The sequence below is a fragment of the Triticum dicoccoides genome, chromosome 4B (assembly GCF_002162155.2).
Source record: "Triticum dicoccoides isolate Atlit2015 ecotype Zavitan chromosome 4B, WEW_v2.0, whole genome shotgun sequence".
In the NCBI taxonomy this organism is placed as follows: domain Eukaryota; kingdom Viridiplantae; phylum Streptophyta; class Magnoliopsida; order Poales; family Poaceae; genus Triticum; species Triticum dicoccoides.
This window is the reverse complement of record NC_041387.1, coordinates 94890726-94897360: the sequence shown is the minus strand read 5'-3', so window position 1 is coordinate 94897360 and position 6635 is coordinate 94890726.

The following is a 6635-nucleotide window of genomic DNA, read 5'->3' as shown; positions in this document are numbered from 1 at the left end:
CGGCCCCGTCGCCTCTGCCGGCTCCGTACCGGCCGTTTATTGCACTTTTCGGCTCCTCCGGGCTGCACGTGCAGACGACCTCCCGGCACCCTAACGCTGGCCTCGCCGGTCCGGCACCGGCGGCGGCGCCGCTGGCCGCGCCCGGTAGGGTTTCCTCTTCCCCCCTCGCCCTCCCCCGCGACGCTGGCCACCCGTCGGGGCCTGCTGGGCTGCTGGGCCCCGGCCCATCTCGCCCGGGGGCCCCTGCGCGGCCCACCGCGGATCGCCCCCCCACTCCCCTCGCAGGCCGGCCCAATCCGGGTGGGCCTTCCCCGTGCCCTAGGCCCAGCGAGGGGAACGTAGGCTCGATGTGGCTCCCCCGTGGCCTCCCTCTTGCCCCGTCCCAGTGCGCCGCCGCCTCCACTTCCATCCCCTGACCCGCCCCCTTGTCCTCACCCTCCCCTTGCCTCGCCCCTCCGGCGCCCCTTGCTGCTCCTCTTCCCTCGTCCTGCCGTCCGGCTTGCCCGTCCCCGCCCGCTCCTCTCGCCCCTCCCCTCCCGGCTCCCACCGTGTCGAGGGCGGCCATGCCGCGGGACTGGAAGGACCCGGCGCCCCGGGCAAAACGGAAGGCGGGTGAACCCTCCCGCGACTCGACCCGCCCCTCCCTCGACTCCCTCCGGCGGGAGGAGGAGCTCCGGCGCGAGCTCCGGGAGCTGCGTGACAGCCGTCGCTCCCCCGCTCGCCGGGAGGACCGAGCTCGGTCCCGGTCGCCGGGCGGGTCGTCGGGTGACTGGCGCGCCCGCCGGCGCTCCTAGTCGCCGTCCCACCGGCGGGGCCGCTTCCCATCTCCCGCCTGTCCGGCTCGGCCCGGCTCCCCTCGTCTGCGGGATGGAATCCTCCCGACCCCGGCCACTAGCCGCTACGTTCCTCCGCACGCGGCTCCCGCGGGAGTCGCGGCCCCGGCTCCTGCCCAGGGGGGTGGCACCAGCCATGGCCGTACCGGACCTCCCAAGAAGAAGAAGCGCCGTGGTGTTTGCGTCACTCCGGCTGTGCCACCCCCCGCGGGTCTGGGGTCCTCCTCCGCTCCAGGTCCCATCTCCGGTCTTCCTCGCCCCCCTTGCTTCAACTGTGGGGTGAGGGGGCATTCCCAGGTTGCGTGCGTCAACCCCCAGTGCTGCTACCTCTGCAAGGATCCCGGCCACCCCGCCCTGCTGTGCCCGGATAGACCGGTGGTCTCGGAGCTCATGATGTATGGGCATGGGATCGAGGGGTTGGGCTTCTTCCACCACGAGGTCCCGGACGCCCCTCCTCCATCGCCCTCCCTTCAGGCGATTGTCATGGTCGTTGATGGGGTCGCCTCCCCTGAGATGATCGAGGCTGAGCTCAACCACCTCTACCGGCACCAGTGGGACTGGGTGGTCACCCCCACCGCCGGTCACGTCTTCTCCGTCGTCTTCCTCGACTCCGCCAGCTACGGCTACGCGACGCGTAGTGGCCGGATCACTCTCGCTCTCAACCAGCTGGTTGTCGAGATATCCGAGCCAGTGCTCGACGCCCAGGCCGTGGCTGTCCTCGACACCGCCTGGATCCTCATCTCCGGCCTCCCCGATATTGCGTGGTCCGAGCTTGTCATCCGCCAGATGTCTCGCCTCTTGGGCAAGGTAGTGGTGGTCGACGAGCTCTCACTGCGCAAGGAGGAGGAGGTGCGGGTCAAGGTCAAGTGCCTCGACTCCTCCAAGCTGCGCACTTCGGTCCGGGTCTTCTTCAATGACCAGGGCTTCGACCTCAGGATCGCCCCCGAGCCTCCCAACCACGTTGGGCGTCCTCGCTTCCTCGACGTTGGCCCCCCCGGTGACAACCCGGGGGCCGGCGGAGACTATCGCGGCCGCCACCGCTCCCGTTCTCACCGCTCGGATGAGGAGGGGGCATCCGAGGACTCCCGCTCCCCCTCCCCCTCGCCTCCTCCCTCTGCCACGGGGGGCAAGGGACGCCAGGCCGCTTCTCGCCCCCCCCGTGGATGTCCCGCCGATCTCTGAGGCGTCGCCATCCGAGGGGAGCGACATCTCCAGTGTGGGTCTGGTGGTCTGCCCGGCTTCCTCCCCGCGCTCCCCCGCCTCGTCTCCGCCACCGACGCTAGACCCGGTGGACCTGCCCCGCGACCTGGTCTCCGACTCCCCGGCAGCAGCCGCAGAGGGGGGGGGCGCCTCCTGTGGTGGTCCCCCCCGCTCCGACTTCGCCTCCCCCCGTCGCCATCTCCTCCCAGCAGCCTGATGGACCTCCGGCCCCGTCGTCTCCACGGCCTGCCATGGAGACAGTCTCTCCGGCCTCCTGTGCGCCGTCCCTTCCCCCGGCCGATCCTGCTCCCACGGCCCAGCTCTTCCTCGGCTGTGCTGGGCCGGGTTTGCCGCCTTCTCCTCCGGCATCTCCTGGGGTGGGGGCGGCCCGGATCATCACCCCGCTGGCGGCCCAGCCTTCCCCTCCCCGGTCCGCCGCCTACTCCCGTCGCGGTCGGTCGGCCTCCTCCCCGTTGGTGGCCTCCCGCCGGAGTGCTCGGCTGGATGCGGCCCATCCCGAGGGCAGCCCGGCGTTGCCCATCCCCGAGTGGGCGGAGCTCCGAGCTGCCGCCCGTAACCTGGAGCCAGGTACGCCCTCCATTCCCCCCTCTGCTTTGTCTTGTTCTTTCTCTGTGCTTGAATCTGTTCCCCTGGGTGACCTAGCCAAAGTGGCCTCCGACTCCGCGATCATTTTCCGCGGGGAAGTTGGCCCCCCTCTGGCCCAGATCGCGGCCATCAGGGCCCGTGAGGTCCTCGATGGGAAGCTCGCGGAGGCCCGGGCGGCCCTCCTAGTTCCCCCACCCGCCTCTACGGCTGGGGGACCTTCCTCTCCACCTTTGCCGCAATCGACGGCCCCCCTCCCTTGGTGGCCGTGCAGGAGATTCAGGGTCGCACCCGCTCCCGTACGGCGGCCCTTCGTGCGCTTAGCGCTTCCCGAGTTCTGGGGTCAAGCAGCCCCCCAATGGCCCCTTAATGCGGGCCCTCTTCTGGAACATCCGCGGCTTCGGTCATGATGGCCGCCGCCGCCAGTTAGTGGAATATATGCGCGACGAGCACATCGACATCGTGGCGGTGCAGGAGACCATGCGTCGCGAGTTTGCTCTCCCTGAGCTTGATCGGCTGAGCTCTCACCTATTTGCGTGGCACTGGCTCCCTTCTAGTGGGAGCGCGGGCCACTCGGGTGGCATCCTTTTAGGTGTGAAGGATGCCACCTTTGAGGTGGGTAGCATGGATCGGGGCGAATTCTTCGTCAGCATGGAGCTGTTCGAGAGGTCGCTCAACTTCAAGTGGGAGATCATCATTGTTTATGGGCCGGCGGATCATAGTAGATCGGCCTCCTTCTTGGAGGAGCTCCACCGAAAAATCTCGGCCGCTTCCCTCCCCGTGGTCGTCGGGGGCGACTTCAACCTGCTGCGCGTTGCAGAGGACAAGAACAATGGCAATGTCTGCTTTGCCCGGATGGACATGTTTAACGACTTCATTGCTGACCTCGCCCTCTAGGAGATCGATCGGGTTGGGGCCCGATTTACTTGGACCAACCGTCAGGCCTCCCCGACCCTGTCCGTCCTGGACAGGGTCCTAGTTTCCCCGGACTGTGACCTCCGGTGCCCTCTAGCTTCCCTCCGCGCCATCACCCGGATTGGCTCGGATCACGTCCCCTTGCTCCTTTCCTCCGCGGACGAGCGTCCGCCGACCCCACCTCGGTTTCGCTTTGAGACCTTCTGGCTTTCCTAGGCTGGGTTTACCGACGCCGTAGGTCTTCGGTGGATCGAGGCTCGGGCTCACCCCCACCCTCGTACCCCTTCTGCTATTAACACGTGGCACTTCTGTGTGAAGCGTGGCCGGCAATTCATGAAGGGCTGGGGGGCCAACCTGGGCCGTGACGCCAGAGAGCGTAAGAAGGCACTTCTCACCGCGATCCAGGCGCTTGACTTACGGGCTGGCGCGGTGGGCCTCTCCCCGGGGGGAGTGGCTTTCCCGCTATGATCTCGAAGACCAGCTCTCGGTGATTTACACCGATGAGGAAGCCTTTTGGCGCCTTCGGGGCGCGCAGCGTTGGGTCCTAAAGGGTGATGCGAATACGGCTTACTTCCAGGCGATTGCCAACGGTCGCCGTACACGCAACACCATCCCCTGCCTGTGGGATGGGGCAGCCTCCTTCAGGATCCCCGCGACATTCGCTCCCATGTCGACGGTTTCTATCGGTCCCTCTTCTCTCCAGCTACTCGGAGCGGCCTCTCCCTCGCTCCGGATTTTTGGGCCGGCGCCCAACTTGTCTCTGACGCAGAGAACGCATCCCTGACGGCTCCCTTCGCTGAGCAGGAGGTCTGGGAGGCCATCAAGGGGATGAACTCCTCCTCTGCTCCGGGACCGGACGGTCTCCCGGTCATTTTCTTCCAGACTTTCTGGAACGTGATTAAACCAGAGGTCATGGGCATCTTTGATGAGTTCTTTGTGGGTTCTATTGACCTTAGTCGCCTCAACTACGGGACCATCTCCCTCATCCCCAAGGTCCCTGGGGCGACTGACATTCGCCAGTTCCGCCTGATCACGGTCATTAACGTGATCTTTCGGATCTTGGCCAAGGGGTACGCCAATAGGGTGACCCTGCTTGCGGATCGGATTACCCACCCTAACCAGTCGGCCTTCATTAAGGGCCGTCACATCCTGGATGGTGTCCTGGTGCTTCATGAGGTCCGGGCCAAGCACCTGAAGGCGGTCTTTCTGAAGATTGATTTCCATAAGGCCTATGATACGGTTAGCTGGCCCTTCCTTAGGGAAGTCCTTCTTCGGAAGGGCTTCGACGACCGGTGGATCACAAGAGTCATGCAAATGGTCTCTTGCGGTCGCACGGCGGTCAATATCAACGGCGAGATCAGCCCCTTCTTCCCTACCCTATGTGGGGTTCGCCAAGGCGACCCCTTCTCTCCGTTCCTCTTCAATATGGTCGTTGACGCTTTGGCCGCCATTCTGGATAAGGCAAAAGCCGCTAGCCACATCCGGGGGATTACCCCCCACCTCTCTAGGGGCTCGGGGATCTTCATCCTCCAATATGCTGACGACACGATCATCATGGTCGAAGGCTCGAAGTTGGACATCACCAACCTCAAGTTCCTCCTTCTCTGCTTCCAACAGATGTCGGGCCTCAAGATCAACTTCGATAAGAGTGACGTTATGGTGATGGGGTACTCCCCCTCTGAGTCGGTGGCCTTTGCCAACCGGCTTAATTGCCGCCTGGGCTCTTTCCCCACTTCCTATCTGGGGACGCCCATTAGTGACGCGCGTCTTTCTGTTGCTGACTTGCGCCCCTCCGTGACCAAGCTCTAGACCAGATGCGAGCCCTGGCAGGGGAGGTGGCTCTCTAAGGCGGCCCGGACTATCCTTATCAACTCATCCCTATCCAGCCTCCTCTTGTTTCTTATGAGCTTCTACAGCCTCCATGAATCTCTCCATAAGGAGATCGCCAAGATTCAGTCCCGATTCTACTGGGCTGGCGAACCGGGCAAGCAGAAGTATCACATGGTCAGCTGGTCGGACATCTGCAAGCCCAGGGAGCAGGGTGGATTAGGCATCATGTGCTCTAAATGGATGAACATCGTCCTTCTCTCCCGTTGGCTTTGGCGTATCGCGCAGGGTCAGGGTGGCCTCTGGCTGGACATTATCCGGAATAAATACCTGCATGGTCAACCCCTTGCCTTCTGCCAGAAATCGGGCGGCTCTCAGTTTTGGCAGTCTCTCATCCAACTCCTATCGGTGCTCCGCATTGGTACCTCTATCTCGGTGGAGTCCGGCCTCTCGACGCTTTTCTGGTTTGACCGTTGGGCCGGAGACTCGCCCTTCGCGGCCCGCTTCCCCACCCTCTTCTCTATCTCTGTCGACCCTATGATTTCTGTTGATAGGGCCCTTAGTGACTTAGGGCGCCTTGCTTTCCGCCGTCCTTTTGGGCCGGCGGAATCCGCCGCCTGGCGTGAGTTACTTGACTACGTTGCTCTTCACGAGCCGTTGGTGGATGGCGACCAGGACCTTATGCGCTGGCGGCTGGAGCCGTCTGGCCAGTTCTCCACCAAATCGCTTTACTTGGCCATTGCTCCCTCATCCGCCCCCTCCCCCTGTCGATGGTGTGGTCCGTCCGCGTCCCACTGAAGATTCGCATCTTCATGTGGCAGTGGATCCGTGGACGGGTCCCGGCCGGCGTGGAGGTCCGCAAGCGAAATGGCCCGGGCACTGGTATCTGCCCCCTCTGCGATGTTCCTGAAGACTCCAATCACATTTTCTTCGCTTGCGTTTCCGCCCGGTTCCTTTGGAGCTGCTTTCGCGAGATTGTCGGTGGGAGTTGGTGCCACACCAATTTCCCGGACCTTTTTGCTGAACTCCAAGTGTCCCCTACGACCTCTCGCCACATTAGGTGGCTGGAGGTTGGGGTCCTTGCCTGGACGCTGTGGACCGTTCGCAATAAGCTTGTGATCCAACGTTCTCCCCTCCGTCGCGCTACTGATCCTCTCTACAAATTCTCGGGTTTCTTGCAGCTTTGGCGGCCGCTTAGCCGCCCCCCGGATCGGGATGCCATCTCAGCCTTCATCACCGATCTTCGCTCGATGGCCG